This window comes from Drosophila subpulchrella, unplaced genomic scaffold (assembly GCF_014743375.2).
Source record: "Drosophila subpulchrella strain 33 F10 #4 breed RU33 unplaced genomic scaffold, RU_Dsub_v1.1 Primary Assembly Seq26, whole genome shotgun sequence".
NCBI classification, from domain to species: Eukaryota; Metazoa; Arthropoda; class Insecta; order Diptera; family Drosophilidae; genus Drosophila; species Drosophila subpulchrella.
This window is the reverse complement of record NW_023665556.1, coordinates 1,450,171-1,465,793: the sequence shown is the minus strand read 5'-3', so window position 1 is coordinate 1,465,793 and position 15,623 is coordinate 1,450,171. Positions and strand designations below refer to the sequence as shown.

Below are 15,623 nucleotides of genomic sequence, written 5' to 3'. Positions count from 1 at the left end.
GCTGCCCTTTGTGTACACAAATTTGGGAGCGACTGGGATATTGATTGTACATAAGTGTGGGAACGAAATCGCCCGCTTGGGATATTGATTGTATACAATAAATTGAGAGTAAGAGTGCACCTCACGGTGCGACACTTAGTGATTGCAAGAATTGTTTATGTTATTGAAGAGCGGCATCGCCTGCTCCGGATGTGGATTGTTTACGTTGATTCAGCGTGGGATCGCCTACGCTGCATATTCTTATTTCTTGGTACATAACTGAATATGTGAATATGTCACTTCCCTCCCCTTAAAAAGGGTTGCCTATGCTTGGGCTGGCATTTCCGGGTACAATGCAGGCAACGGGTTTTGTGCCGGTTCTATTTCTTGTGGTGGTTCTTGATTATTTTTTGCTTGTTTGCTAAATTTTGTATATAAAATGGTAAGTTGAATTAGTGTAAAAAAAATAATAAGAATAGTAACTACAATTATTATAATTACGTAAAGTGTGGTATTATTTTCTGAAATTAATTTGAAAACGTCATTGTGTTCTACTAACGAATTTTCGCTTCAAATAACATTTCCAATTTTAACTCTACATTGTTTTGTTCTAATTATTTTGTTTCCATTTATTTTTATATCGCCATTAAATTCTTGACAATTTGTGCGATTGTAGTTTCAGTTAGATTCCATGTAAGTATAATATTTGGTTTAACGTATTAATTCATTTCTTTTGAGAGAGTTGGTATAAAATTACAAGTTGGGGTCTCTATTTTTAAGACATTCATTATTAATTTCTTTATTGTCTGATTATAAATTGTATTCCCTTTTTAAAATATGATTGGTGATCTGAATAGTCTAACTGATACCCATTACGGTCGGGATAAGCAATTATTTTAATGGTGTTAATGATTTTGTGATTAATAGGGATATGTGGAATCAGTAGTAATTCGTTTTTTTTTGTGGTCAATCCAAGTTAATGTTTTGATTAAAAGAATATTTTGACTGTCAATGCTTTCTAGTTTATAGTAATTGAGTAACTTTGGGTTAAAAAGTCCAAGAGAAAGTTGCATGCCCATTTCTATGTCTTCAATGTACTCAATAAATTGCATGAGTTCATAAACAAGTGCGTCAATACTATTGCGGTTATTTTCGTAGTTAGTAAGTTTCTGCAGTTCTTCATTCATAAACCTTATAACATCATTTAAAGTATGAAGTTGAATTGAATTTTCTGCAATTAGATCTATTTTTATACCCTTGCAGAGGGTATATTGATTTCAGTCAGAAGTTTGCAACGCAGTGAAGGAGACGTATCCGACCCCATAAAATATATATATTCTTGATCAGCATGACTAGACGAGTCGATCTAGCCATGTCCGTCCGTCCGTCCGTCCGTCTGTCCGTCTGTCCGTCCGTTTCTACGCAAACTAGTCTCTCAGTTTTAAAGCTATCGGGCTGAAACTTTCCCAAAAGTCTTATATCTTTTGCAGGTAGTATATAAGTCGGAACCAGCCGGATCGGACAACTATATCTTATAGCTCCCATAGGAATAATCGGAAAAAAAAATTTAAAATAATTATATCTTTGGTGATTATTAGCATATAACCTCCTAAGCTTGGAAATAACATTTTTTAATTAGTTTTGAATTTTGAATTAAATTTTATCGAAATCGGACGACTATATCATATAGCTGCCATAGGAACGATCTGAAAATTGGTGGAAAAATAATATGAAACAAATTATAGCTTCGGTGTTTTTCAACATATAACCTCCAACGCTTGGAAATAACATTTTTTAAAAGTTTCTTCAAACAAAAATATTAGTAACTGCAAAAAGAATTTTTCAAAAATCATTTTGCTTATATTTTTTATGATTTTTTGAAAATGCTTAGAAACATGCATTTGAGCCATATTTTTCGCTTTTTCATAAAAATTTTTTGCAACATTGTCACCTTCAAAAAAAAAAAAAAAATTAGGCAAAATGATTTTTGAAAAATTCTTTTTGCAGTTACTAATATTTTTGTTTGAAGAAACTTTTTGCATCAAAAAATTTAAGTTTTCAAGTCGAGGAAAAAAGTTCAAAAAGGACATTTTTACTCAAATTCGTCGTTTTCAATAAGTACTGAATGGGTTAAAAAATGTATTGTATCATACAAACGGCATTTAAATTACCTTTCCATTGGTGCTAAAGCTAACAAGATGTAAGTTCAAATTATGAGTATATTCAACTTTTGTTTTGTGAAAATACTTTTGACCACCCCTGTATAACCTCCTCCTACGCTTGAAAATAACATTTTTAATTAGTTCTAAATTTCGAATTTAATTTTATCAAAATCGGACGACTATATCATATAGCTGGCATAGGAACGAACGGAAAATTGGTAGAAAAATAATATGAACAAATTATAGCTTCGGTGTTTTTTGACATATCATCTTGTACTATTGGAAATATAATTTTTTGTGTTTTTAAATTTAATAATTATAGCTGCAAGGGTATATAAGCTTCGGCTTGCCGAAGCTAACTTCCTTTCTTGTTTTAATTTAATTTAAGTTAATTTTTACTCTATCACTATCAAGTGTGCCAAAAAGTAATTTAAAGGATGAACCTATTATTTCAAATAGTCCACGTTTCTGCCTTTTTTGCTGATGAATAGTTATACCATTTAATTCTTTCAGTAGTTTATTGTACAAATATTTTACTCTGGGCAAGTCTGTGATTTTGTTACCAAAAGATTTAGTGATGATATTGATTTCCGTTAAATTAATTCTTAGACAGTGATGTTCATACACTACACTACTACATACTAAATAGCCAAGGTCGGAATCTAGGTTGGTTATTTTAATTTGTTGAGTGTGGCCCGTGGTGAATAATAGAAACAACACCGTTGTAGGTTCCTGTGGGAGTTTAACGACATTAGATATCTTTTGTTTCTTTAATTGTGTTTTGTAGTGTTTGGTTTTCCTATTTCGATTATTAATTTTGTAATGGTCTTCGTCAATTTTTTCTACATTTTTATTTGCTTTAAAAGGATTTTCTAATTTTCCCTTTTGAATTAGTCCTTTTCTGTATCTAGTGGCAATGTTAAATTGCTTTCGATCTTAATTTAATTTATCTATTTTCCTTTCTTTAATATTTTGAGTGTCTGCCCAGCGTATAAGAATATTTGAGCAGGTGTTTGTCCATTGGTGTCATATTTAATTTTATGGTTGTATGTGTAAAGGATTGTTTCTATCTTGCTTAATTTTACTTCTTCATCATCGGATGAATGGAATATTCGGATTTTTTCATTTATTGTTTTATGTAGTCTTTCGACGTCTGCTACGCCGTTTTTTGCCGTATTGAGTTGTAATTCAATTCCTTCTGCTTCAAGCCATCGCTTTAGAGTCAAGCTGGAGAAAGCTCCGTCTATGTCTGCCTTTAGTACCTTACTGACTAAAAATACGCATTAGCGCGTTCCTGCATTCTATCCAGTCCTTTCTTTTAATTTGTTCAAGTGTAGCGAATTTAGAATAAATATCAATGCAACTGATGTAATGTTTTCCCTCAGATGAATAAATATCTATCACAAATTTGTCTCGACAACGTTCAGGGTTGCATTCATTTTTTATATTCTGAATTAATAATTGGCTATTTGGAAAGAAGTGGTTTTCTTAAATAATTTTGTAATTTTCTGTATACCAGGATGTAAAAGTTGTTCATGTGATTGAAGTATAATTTCTTTAAATTCGGCGTATGAACCAACATTCTTTAATAGGTAGAGGCTGCGAATTACTTTAGTGTAGGTGGTATTAATCATTTCTCTGTATGCTCTTTGAATAATTTCAAAATCTACATCGCTCTCAATATAAATGGTAATGTTTCTATGAATAAAATGATTATGTAAAATCTGTTTGACCTTTTCCAATGTCATTGTATTATATACAATTGTGGTAATGGAGTAGAGTAACCGAATATTGTTGAATTATCTATTTTATTTTTATCGGACTTACTGAATATTATTTGTTTCTTGAAATAATAGTTTAGTTTACTTGAAATAGTTTATTGGTTTTTCTGTTAAATGACTAAGGTTAGTATTGTCTTCTTCTGCACTATGTTGAGTAACTTCACTATGATGATTTTCTTTAATTTCAATTCTCTATAATGCATCAGCTACTGAATTTGTCTATAGTCGATTTTAAATTGATATTCGTTTAAATTAGCTCTTCATCTTTGTAACTTGGCATTCGGTTCTCTTAAGGTTGGTTCATCTAAGAGGTTGATGGTCACTAGCGATGAGAAAATGTCGTCCTAGTAAATAAAGTCGAAATGTTTTAGTGGCCCAAACTATGGCGAGTAATTCCTTTTCGATACCACTGTAATTTATTTCGTATTCATTAAGTGTTCTGCTAATAAAGGATATAGGATGTCCATTTTGAGAAAGCACGGCGCCAAGGGCTAAATTACTGGCATCTGTGGTTAAAGTGAATTTTTTTTTTGAAATCGGGTAATTGGAGAATTGGTTCTCTAATTATGTATTCTCTAATTCTATGTAGTCGAGATTTTGAGTATCTATCTTTGCTCCTTTTTATAAACATTTGGTCATTGGTTTTGCAATGTCTGCGTAGTTGTAGATAAATTTACGATAATAGCCGGTTAATCCAAGGAATGCTCTGATCTCTTTTACTTTTGTTGGGATTGGATATGACATTATGCTTTAACTTTAATGGGGTTTGGTTTATACCATTAGGGGTTATGATGTGACCAAGAAAGCTAGCTTCTTTTTTTAAGAATTCACATTTGTCTAACTGCAATTTTAAATTGGCTTCTGCAAGGTTAGAAAAAACTAGTTGTAATGAATTTAAATGTTTGGTAGGGGCTGTGGAAAAAATTATAATATCATCAAAATATACTAAACAGTGTTTGTTAAGCAACGGTCGAAGGATATTATTCGTGCACCTTTGAAAAGTAGTGGGTGCATTTCTAAGGCCAAATGGCTTTCGGAGATATTCGTAATGTCCGCTTTTGGTGGAAAATGCAGTTTAAGATATTGATTCTGGGTCCATTTCTATTTGATGAAATCCCTTTGCCAAATCGATTGTAGTTAAATATTGGCATTTTCATAGTTTACCAAGGATTTCGTCCATGTTTGGTATTGGATATCTGTCGGGGATGGTTATTTCATTGAGTTTCCTATAATCAATTACTACTCTATACTTAATTTTACCAGAAGCATCCGTTCTTTTGGGTACTACCCAGGTAGGACTATTGTATGATGAATTACTAATTAAGCATTTCTTGCACTTGGTTTTCAACTTCAATTTCGTGCGTTTGTGCAAGTGGGTATTGTTTTGAATAAATTGGGGAATTATGTGTTGTATTTAGTATGTGTTTTATTTAATAAACCTTTCAACCTTGTAGTTTCCTTCAGAATCAGGTGATCTAATCGAAATAATTCAAAATCTATTTTTTTATTGATTCCTGTGCTGATTTTTTAATTGGTTCTGGTGCCTTTTGAACATAAAAATGTTGGATTTTTTCTGGTTTTTAAGTAATTTATTTGTATATTTTATCAAAAAGGGTTACTGTGCTGTTTTTGTAGTTTATAATTGATTGTTCATTTTTCAAAAATTTTCTGCCAACCAGTATATTGTAATTATTAGAAAAACTGTGTACATGAAATTGTTCATTTGTTTTAAAAATACTATTGCTGGGTAACATAATCAAGTTGTTCAACATAATAGGACCATTTGATGTCAAAACTTCACATTTAGTATTAGTCGAAATGGAATTTTAGCCAATAAAAAAATTATACATAAGAATTATAGTCGCTACTAGAACAAAAGCCATTAAGATTCTTATTTGTATATATATATATCGAATGAAATTATAAGATTAACAGATTCTTGGCACATTGCAAAAAACAAGTATTTTTTAGTTCATACACCCAAAAAAAATAATTCAATATGCCATTATTTAGGTGTCGATGTGATACTATTGAGTGTCAAAAAGTCTCTGATACGAAGCACATCTAATTGACACTATTTTGGTGTCATTTTGATAATTTCGAAAATATCAATTTAACACTTTTTGGTGTCAAAAGGACACTACGCTTTGGCATTTTTTAGTAAGAATATGTGGTCACATTCACAGTAATTTGATACTCATTCGAGGTATAAAAAGCCCATTTTAGGGATCAACTTGATACGATTTAGTATCAATATGACACGAATTAATTGTTGATTTCACACCCAAAAAAAGACCAACTATTTCTTTTTCATTTTTTTAATACAAATTTGTTTTTTTTATTGAAGTTATATTTGTATTTTTAATCTTATAAATTTGCTGCCGACCAGGTGTACATACGGGGATAGGCGGGCCATCTGCATAGAAACGTTGTCCTCCATAGTGAACTTAAATGAGAAAATAAAATATTGCATTCAAAAAGTGCAAGCGATGTCACCGTCAGTGCTTACATGCTTACATACATATATATGTGCAGTGTGTGACGAACCCGCCTAGAAGGCGCGTGCGCCACAATAAGTACCACTTTCGTTATTATAGCTTTAAGAGAAATACAGTGAATTATAATAAATGTTAAGTTTAATTAAGAATAAATAAGTCACAGCTAAGTTCAGAACCCTGGGCGGCAACGCCAACCGATAGTTCATCAATACATGTTAAATACTAGAAAAGCGAAGGAGCTAAAATACCAGAAGTAGGAAAATACTAGAAATCCCGAATAGAGGAAAAGGCCGGAAAATGAGGGAGGGTCACGCGGCGATCGTGGCGGGTCTCTTCTCTCGGGGTCGCGGAACGGAAAAGACGTGTGTTTCGGACACGGCTTAACGAGGTTTAAAAAGTCACGCGTGCTCCTCGAAATAGCCGAGCGGAGGCGATCAAGTGCTGGAGAGTGACCACGCGGGTGACACGCGGCACACATATATATACATAAGCAAGTCAGCTAAGGTTAGTACGGTCAGTTTCTCATGTGCTGAAGACGGTGTAGCGGACCCGAGTGAGGACAAAAGGAATGAATAAACGGTGAAGAATATCTAATTGCATTACTCGAACGTGTGTTTCCTTTTCGTAGTTAGGCACCAAAGCTAACCTTACTTTACCCCGCCCACACCGCTGCTAGGGACCTGGATGTGGACCCCCTTCCCGTCCGGTCTAGTAGTTTCCTGCCTCTCCCGTAGTTTTGGGGATTCGCGCGTGGACACCCTTCCCGCCGTATCCACAAGCCTAGTTTTCCTGCCTCTCCCGTAGTTTTGGGGATTCGCGCGTGGACACCCTTCCCGCCGTATCCACAAGCCTAGTTTTCCTGCCTCTCCCGTAGTTTTGGGATTCGTGCGTGGACACCCTTCCCGCCGTATCCACAATCCTAGTTTTCCCGCCGCCTCTGTAGGTTTTGGGGATTCGCGCGTGGACACCCTTCCCGCCGTATCCACAAGCCTAGTTTTCCTGCCCCTCCCGTAGTTTTTGGGATTCGTGCGTGGACACCCTTCCCGCCGTATCCCCAAACCTAGTTCCTCCGCCATCCTGGGGCTCGTGCGCGGCCCCGCGCTCGTGCCGACTTACGCCCGCAAAGCAATCTCCCGGCTTGGCCTCGCCCGAAGGTCCAGCCCGGTGGATTTTTCGCCTCCGACGCGAAGTGCAAGACCCCGGCCAGCCCGTTAGGCCGCCACCCAGGAACCGGACTCTGCATGACCAACGTCATCTGCTTTTCTTCGACGTGAATAAGGACCTCTGGTGAAGACTCCCCCCCAAAGTTACCTGTTCCCCCGTGGAGTGGAACCCTCTAGTCCGGCGTTTCGGTGATTTACAAATTTTCTTGTAAAGGACTCTGGATCTGACTGAGATCTGTATCCCGGCCGAGAAAGCATCCTTACAAGTGGCGCCCGAACAGGGACCTGAGACTAGCGGGGCCTTTATCCAAGTGGCCTAAAGAACCACCGTGAAAAGGGAAGATTCGCCCGGAGAGTCGAGACGACCGCCCCTACCCAGAGTCGGGGAGGAATCGTAGGATTTAAGAAGGAAGTCCGTCCAGGAAAACAAGACGATGAGTACCCCTAAGGAATCAGACGGTGAGTCCGAGGAAACCGATTTTATCAAAAACCCTGGTGTAGGAGTTCGCTGGATATATGCTCGCCGAAAGGACGAACTCAACTCACTCGCCGTTGAGTTTGGCTTTAAAGCGGATGGTACCGTCGAGGAGGCCAGGAGGACGTTCGCTAACCTAGTCAACACAAGATCCTTCCCACAGCGGGTGTGGACTCGACTAGCTCAGTTGCAGGAACAGTATAGCAGTCGGGCCCCGAGCCCTAACCCTGCGGGGAAGAACGATGAGATGGGACAATTTGCGGAGTCCCTCCGGATCCCCGTCGGCTCGGACGCCGCGCCGATCAACGCCGATCCAACGCGTCTTCGAGGGATACATCCAGGGACGACACGCGGCATCCGGACGCCGCCAGGAGATGTTCGCCCAGCCACCGGCCTACAGGAAAAAAATGTGCAAGGTAACACGACTCTCACCCAACGTTTGCTCCCCGAGAAGATGCATAAGTGGAACCTACGGTTCGACGGTAGCTCAGATCCGTTGGCTCTCGTCGCCGCACTCGAGGAGAAGATGACGACATACAGGATAAATCCGGACGAGATCCCCCGGGCCATGTCCGAAATTTTCGAGGGCTCGGCAGCAGGGTGGCTCCGCACTAGCCATCTGCAATCTGCCTCTTGGGAAACTTTCCGAAGGGAATTTCTGGATTTCTTCCTACCTCCCCGATATTTCGAAAGGTTAGAGGACGAGATTCGCACTCACATGCAGAGGAAAGGAGAGTCTTTCAAAACTTACCTGATCGAGCTCAGGACGAAGATGCAACAGGCTGGGTACCGAGAAGAGGAAGAGTTGTACCGGGCATACGAGAACATGGCTCCCGAGTATCGGCTGTATATCAAGCGCGGCGAATGCGCGTCATTGAAGCAGCTGACACACATGGCTACCGAGTACGAGAGTGTCAAACAACTCGAGTTGATTCGAGGGGGAGCCCCAGGAATGACGGGCGGAAACAGCGAGGGATCGCGACTTCGACGGTCGCCGAATCCCTTCCGGAGCCCGGAGAGTACTACACAGGCAGGCCGCGTGACCCACCGTATGATCGAGCAAGGAACCTCCCGAGTAGACGTGCAACGGGCCTGCGGCCGCTGCGGTGAGAACGGACACTTCCGTCGAGACTGTCCCAACCCACGCCGCGACTTCTGTTGGGATTGTGGTCGAGTGGGAGTTCTAACCATACAGTGCTGCCGTCGGGATGCCTCGGGAAACGGAGGACGTCTCCGCCGGAATCTGGGTGCGGCGGAGACGAACGAAGCATCGGTTCGACCCCAGCAAACCCCCCGTTAAGGGTACACGGTGGGCTCATCACGGCAGCGATAGAAGTCGGAGGCAGATGGGTGGACGCCACCGTCGACACTGGGGCATCAAGGAGTTTCGCCAGCGAAAGTTTTACAAACCTGGTCGCCCGCGCCGGCGAGGTTCGGGATGTGGACACTAGAATAGCGTTGGCCGACCGGTCATGTCTGGATGTTACGAAGTTGTGGCGAACTCCGGTCACGTTGGCGGGCACCACAGTACTATTACCCATGTTGGTGATGCCCACCATGTTGGATCGAGTGATACTTGGGATGGATTTCCTCAAGACCGCAGGAACGCGCATGCGATGTGGGCAAGCCACCCTTGACTTGCAGCCCGAGCCACAAGCGGAAGGCGATCCGTTGTTACTCCCAGTGCTCATACCACCGAGGGACGATCGAGGGGAAGCAGTACGCCCCGTCAAGTTTAAAGTCCAATTGGGGACTGCCAGACAAGGAGGTCCAGAGGGTCTCAGACCGACGCCGAGGCGGGACACGGCTGCGATAGACGACACCGGGATACCCGCAGGGATGGGAGCAGGAGAGCACGACGAAGACCGACAAATCGTACCTTTGAGCCTGGGGCAACAAAGCTTCATCAACCGGGAGTTAGCTTTGTTCGAGAGTCTTCAGGGGGTTTCGCATGTCGCCGAACACCGTATCGTCATGCGCGACGATAAACCATTGAAGCAACGGTATTACCCCAGGAACCCCGCGATGCAACATGTCATTGATACCCAAGTAGACGAGCTGCTCCGCTCCGGAGCCATCGAGCCTTCCAGGAGCCCACACAGCGCACCAATCGTGTTGGTGAAGAAAAAGGCTGGCGATTGGCGCATGTGCGTTGACTACCGACAGTTGAACGCACATTCGGTGCCCGACGCCTACCCGGTCCCGAGGATCAACCACATCCTGGAGAAGTTGCGTCACGCACGGTACATCTCTACGTTGGATCTGAAAAACGGCTATTGGCAGATACCCATGGCCAGGGGTAGTCGCCAATACACAGCCTTCACCGTTCCAGGTCGGGGACTATACCAGTGGAAGGTCATGCCCTTTGGACTGCACTCCGCCAGTGCCACGTTCCAACGCGCTCTGGATAGCGTAATCGGGGCGGAGATGGAGCCGGTCGCCTTCGCTTACTTAGACGACATTATTGTCATTAGCGCTACAGAGGAACAGCACTTCGTTAACCTCGCCGAAGTGTTCCGCAGATTGCGGGCGGCAAATTTGAGGATAAATCCAAAGAAGTGTACTTTCTTCAAGCAAAAACTGGCCTACCTCGGTCATGTGATCAGTGGTGAAGGGATTCAGACAGACCCCGAGAAGGTGTCCGCGATTAATGGGTTGAAGACCCCCACCAACCTGAAGGAACTTCGCCAATGGATCGGGATGGCCTCATGGTATCGGAGGTTCGTCCCTAGCTTCGCGACCATCGTACAACCAATGACCGCCCTACTGAAGAAAGGTCAGAAGTGGACCTGGGGACCAGGACAACAGACCGCCTTGGAAGAGATTAGAAGATGCCTGACTACCGCCCCTGTGTTGGGTTGTCCGGATTTCGACCAGAAGTTTGTTTTACAGACTGACGCGAGTGACGTCGGTTTGGGAGTGGTGCTATCCCAGGACATCGATGGTCAAGAGAAGGTCATCGCATACGCTAGCCGCCGACTAACTCCTGCGGAGCATAATTATACGACGACAGAGAAAGAGTGCCTGGCCGTCATCTGGGCCATCAGGAAGATGCGGTGTTACTTGGAGGGCTACCGATTCGAAGTCGTTACCGACCACTTGGCTCTTAAATGGTTAAATTCTATCGAGAGTCCTTCCGGGCGAATAGCGCGTTGGGCTTTAGAACTGCAACAGTTCCAATTCGACGTGCGCTACCGACGAGGAAAGCTGAACGTCGTGGCCGATACACTTTCGCGACAGCCCTGTGAGGTGCTTCAAGGCGCTGTCGAGATCGAGGACCACTGCGAGTGGATCGGTAAGATGAAGAGCAAGGTACTCGAAGAGCCTGAGAAGTTCTCGGACTATATGCTAGAGAACGACCAGCTGTACAGGAATATGGGTTACCGAGCTGACGACGAGGACTACTTCCCGTGGAAACTCTGCGTGCCCACCCCCCATAGAGCCCGCGTCTTATACGAGTGTCATGATTCCCCGACCGCAGGACACTTGGGGGTCCGAAAGACGATCAACCGCCTGTCACAAAGATATTTCTGGCCCGGCATGTACCGCGATGCAAAACACCATGTTCGACACTGCGAGTCGTGCCAGAAATTTATGACCGTTCAGACCATAGCAGCAGGGAAAATGCTTACCCGCGTCGTAAGCGAACCCTTTGACATTTTTTGTGCTGACTTCATAGGTCCACTGCCCTGTTCGAAACAAGGAAACTCTATGCTTCTTGTTTTCCACGAAGTGTTTTTCAAATGGGTAGAGTTGGTCCCACTCCGGAAAGCCACCACTGCTGTAGTACAGAAACCGTTTCGGGACGCATACTCGGGCGAGTGAGCATCCCCCGGAAGTTCGTGTGCGACAATGGAACCCAATTCACAAGTCGGGCCCTTAAAGACTACTTTTATAAACTCGGCGTGGAAGTCCAGTACACGGCTCCGTATTGTGCGCAGAAGAATCCCACCGAGAGGACCAATCGTACTGTGAAGACGCTGATATCTCAGCTGACGGAAGACGACCAAGGTACTTGGGATAGTATGTTGCCGGAGATTTCCCTCGCTATCAATAGCAGCATATCGGATTCGACGGGATATACTCCCGCATTTCTCACTCAGGGACGGGAGTTACGCCTGCCTGCGATGTTGTACGACGAACTTACCCCTGGATCGGGGGTCTTACATACAGGTCCTGAAGACAAGGCGTCGCGTCTCAAAGGAATCTTCGACATCGTGCGATCGAATCTACAACGAGCATCTCTAGAACAGGCGAGGCACTATAATCTTCGAAGGCGCGAATGGAGACCAACACTAGGGAGTCAAGTGTGGCTGCGACAACATCCCTTATCGAAGGCTGCCGAGGGGTTCGCCGCCAAACTCGCTCCCAAATATGACGGTCCCTATACCGTCGCGAAGTTTACGTCTCCAAACTTGGTTCGCCTGCGGCGCCCGGGAGACCGACGGCGAAGGATCGCCAATATATCACAGCTTAAACCCTACTATGCGGTGGACACCCCCGACACGATCGACGACGGCATCACCGGGGCGAGCGACCCGGCACGGTAAGCGCCCAGAACCGCGGGATAGTTTTAAGATCAATGATTGTAATAGGTTAAGATTGACGGGTCCTATGTTAGCTACACCGTTAGGTAGAGAGTTCAGAAGATAGGGTTATACCAATAAGTCTAGACTAATATTCCAGATGGACGAGGTAATCGTGGTATCCGACGACTCCGGCGACACCGAGGCCTTCCACCCGGGGGCAAACTATGGGGACGGCCGTGAAGAAGAAGAGGAAGAGGAGTCCCCCACCTCCGAAGGTGAAGCCGAGGGCGGCTCAATGGGAGTAGACGGCGACGATTCCCAGGATCCCGGCGACCCACATTTTGCTGGACTTCGCGGAGGTCTGTGGAGTCCCCGACCCGGGCAGTCGCGTCGAGGCTACCAGCCGACGTCGCCCCAACCGGCCTCGTACCGCCTCGACGATGACGAGGACAGCGCCAGCGACCACGAGGCTGACCGATTCAGTCGACCCCCACGCTCCGGCTACAGCTCACCGTACGGCCATCCCCAAGGACGACGACCCGGGGAGCCGTACTACGCCGAGTCGCGACAATCAGAATCGGAGGAGGACTGCCCGTGGACCAGACGCGATCCCCGGGCGGGCCATCCGAGGTATTCTCGGCCCGGACAACCACAGTTTCCGGACGTAGAACACTTCTACCACCATTCGACCGAGGATCAGGTGTGCAGGTACGCCGGACACGTGTCGCTCATGCGCATCGACGTCCGATCGGTACTTATAAAGGTACCTGGACTACCTGCGCAAGGGCCATATGCAGATGAACCTCCATCCCCACCCCCATGCCCGGCACTTGAAGCCGGCGAAGGAGGTAACCTCGAGGCCGATCGTTCGCCGTACGACGTAACAGCCCAACTAGAGGGGGAAGCTGCTAAGGGATCCGAAGGTCTAACAACTCCTCCCCGACGAGTTTTGACGACCCCAGCCACGCTCTCTCAAGGGGTCCAGACGTCCCCAATAAGAGAGGACCATCGGCAGGAGGTGTCCGACCAGGGAACCCAGACCTCGCCGCCCAACCGGCAGGACCTACGTCGCTTGACTCAGACGCCCGAGATGCAGGTGCCTTACGACGAGGGGCCTATCAGTTCGAGACACGACGTCGAAATCTCAACACCGATCCTTCCGTGTTCCGAGTATCTGGCCGGCTTCGAGTTGGTCACGGACACCGAGGACGATGATAAAGAAAGGCCCCTGTTTCGCCGTTCCTTTGTGGCGTCACCTCAGCAGGACCAGACGGCCGAGACCATACCCTCCGGAGCCTACATCGAACGTTCTCGCCCGGAGAGCGGGAGGAACCTTTGGTCCACGACACGAGAGGATGGGAACCCCCAACGAGCCCCCAATTGCGCCCACCCTGGCGAACCACTTACTGAATGGGAGAATCAGGTGCTCGAGCAAGTCCTCACGGATCTGTCGGAAGTTAGGTTCCCCGAACCTACCATTGACGCGGTTCTCAGACGCGCGCAACCAGTGACCGAAACGAACGCGTCACCCACTTCCACGGCGGAGGTAGATCGGTCGGCACACACGGAGGACGACCTATGCCCACTACCAGAAGGTTGGATCGGGGGCAACAATTTACGCTTCCTACCCCGACGCGTCATAAACCAGACAGAGTCGAAGGTGGCTACCCGTATCGGTCGCGGACGTCGAGTGCGAATAGCCGTCGGAGCGGGCGCCTATAAGTTCATCGTCACCATCAAGGACGACGGGCGCCTTTACATTGCGCCGCGGGAAGAAAGGGGGGGGTGTGACGAACCCGCCTAGAAGGCGCGTGCGCCACAATAAGTACCACTTTCGTTATTATAGCTTTAAGAGAAATACAGTGAATTATAATAAATGTTAAGTTTAATTAAGAATAAATAAGTCACAGCTAAGTTCAGAACCCTGGGCGGCAACGCCAACCGATAGTTCATCAATACATGTTAAATACTAGAAAAGCGAAGGAGCTAAAATACCAGAAGTAGGAAAATACTAGAAATCCCGAATAGAGGAAAAGGCCGGAAAATGAGGGAGGGTCACGCGGCGATCGTGGCGGGTCTCTTCTCTCGGGGTCGCGGAACGGAAAAGACGTGTGTTTCGGACACGGCTTAACGAGGTTTAAAAAGTCACGCGTGCTCCTCGAAATAGCCGAGCGGAGGCGATCAAGTGCTGGAGAGTGACCACGCGGGTGACACGCGGCACACATATATATACATAAGCAAGTCAGCTAAGGTTAGTACGGTCAGTTTCTCATGTGCTGAAGACGGTGTAGCGGACCCGAGTGAGGACAAAAGGAATGAATAAACGGTGAAGAATATCTAATTGCATTACTCGAACGTGTGTTTCCTTTTCGTAGTTAGGCACCAAAGCTAACCTTACTTTACCCCGCCCACACCGCTGCTAGGGACCTGGATGTGGACCCCCTTCCCGTCCGGTCTAGTAGTTTCCTGCCTCTCCCGTAGTTTTGGGGATTCGCGCGTGGACACCCTTCCCGCCGTATCCACAAGCCTAGTTTTCCTGCCTCTCCCGTAGTTTTGGGGATTCGCGCGTGGACACCCTTCCCGCCGTATCCACAAGCCTAGTTTTCCTGCCTCTCCCGTAGTTTTGGGATTCGTGCGTGGACACCCTTCCCGCCGTATCCACAATCCTAGTTTTCCCGCCGCCTCTGTAGGTTTTGGGGATTCGCGCGTGGACACCCTTCCCGCCGTATCCACAAGCCTAGTTTTCCTGCCCCTCCCGTAGTTTTTGGGATTCGTGCGTGGACACCCTTCCCGCCGTATCCCCAAACCTAGTTCCTCCGCCATCCTGGGGCTCGTGCGCGGCCCCGCGCTCGTGCCGACTTACGCCCGCAAAGCAATCTCCCGGCTTGGCCTCGCCCGAAGGTCCAGCCCGGTGGATTTTTCGCCTCCGACGCGAAGTGCAAGACCCCGGCCAGCCCGTTAGGCCGCCACCCAGGAACCGGACTCTGCATGACCAACGTCATCTGCTTTTCTTCGACGTGAATAAGGACCTCTGGT

At 45.6% G+C, this 15,623-nt stretch overlaps 1 protein-coding gene across 7 annotated transcripts in view; it reads left to right on the top strand.

The window, feature by feature from the left end:
* The window catches only part of LOC119559607 (transcription-associated protein 1), a 518,267-nt gene that overhangs the window by 154,864 nt on the left and 347,780 nt on the right, over window positions 1-15,623 (top strand). The window lies entirely within an intron of this gene.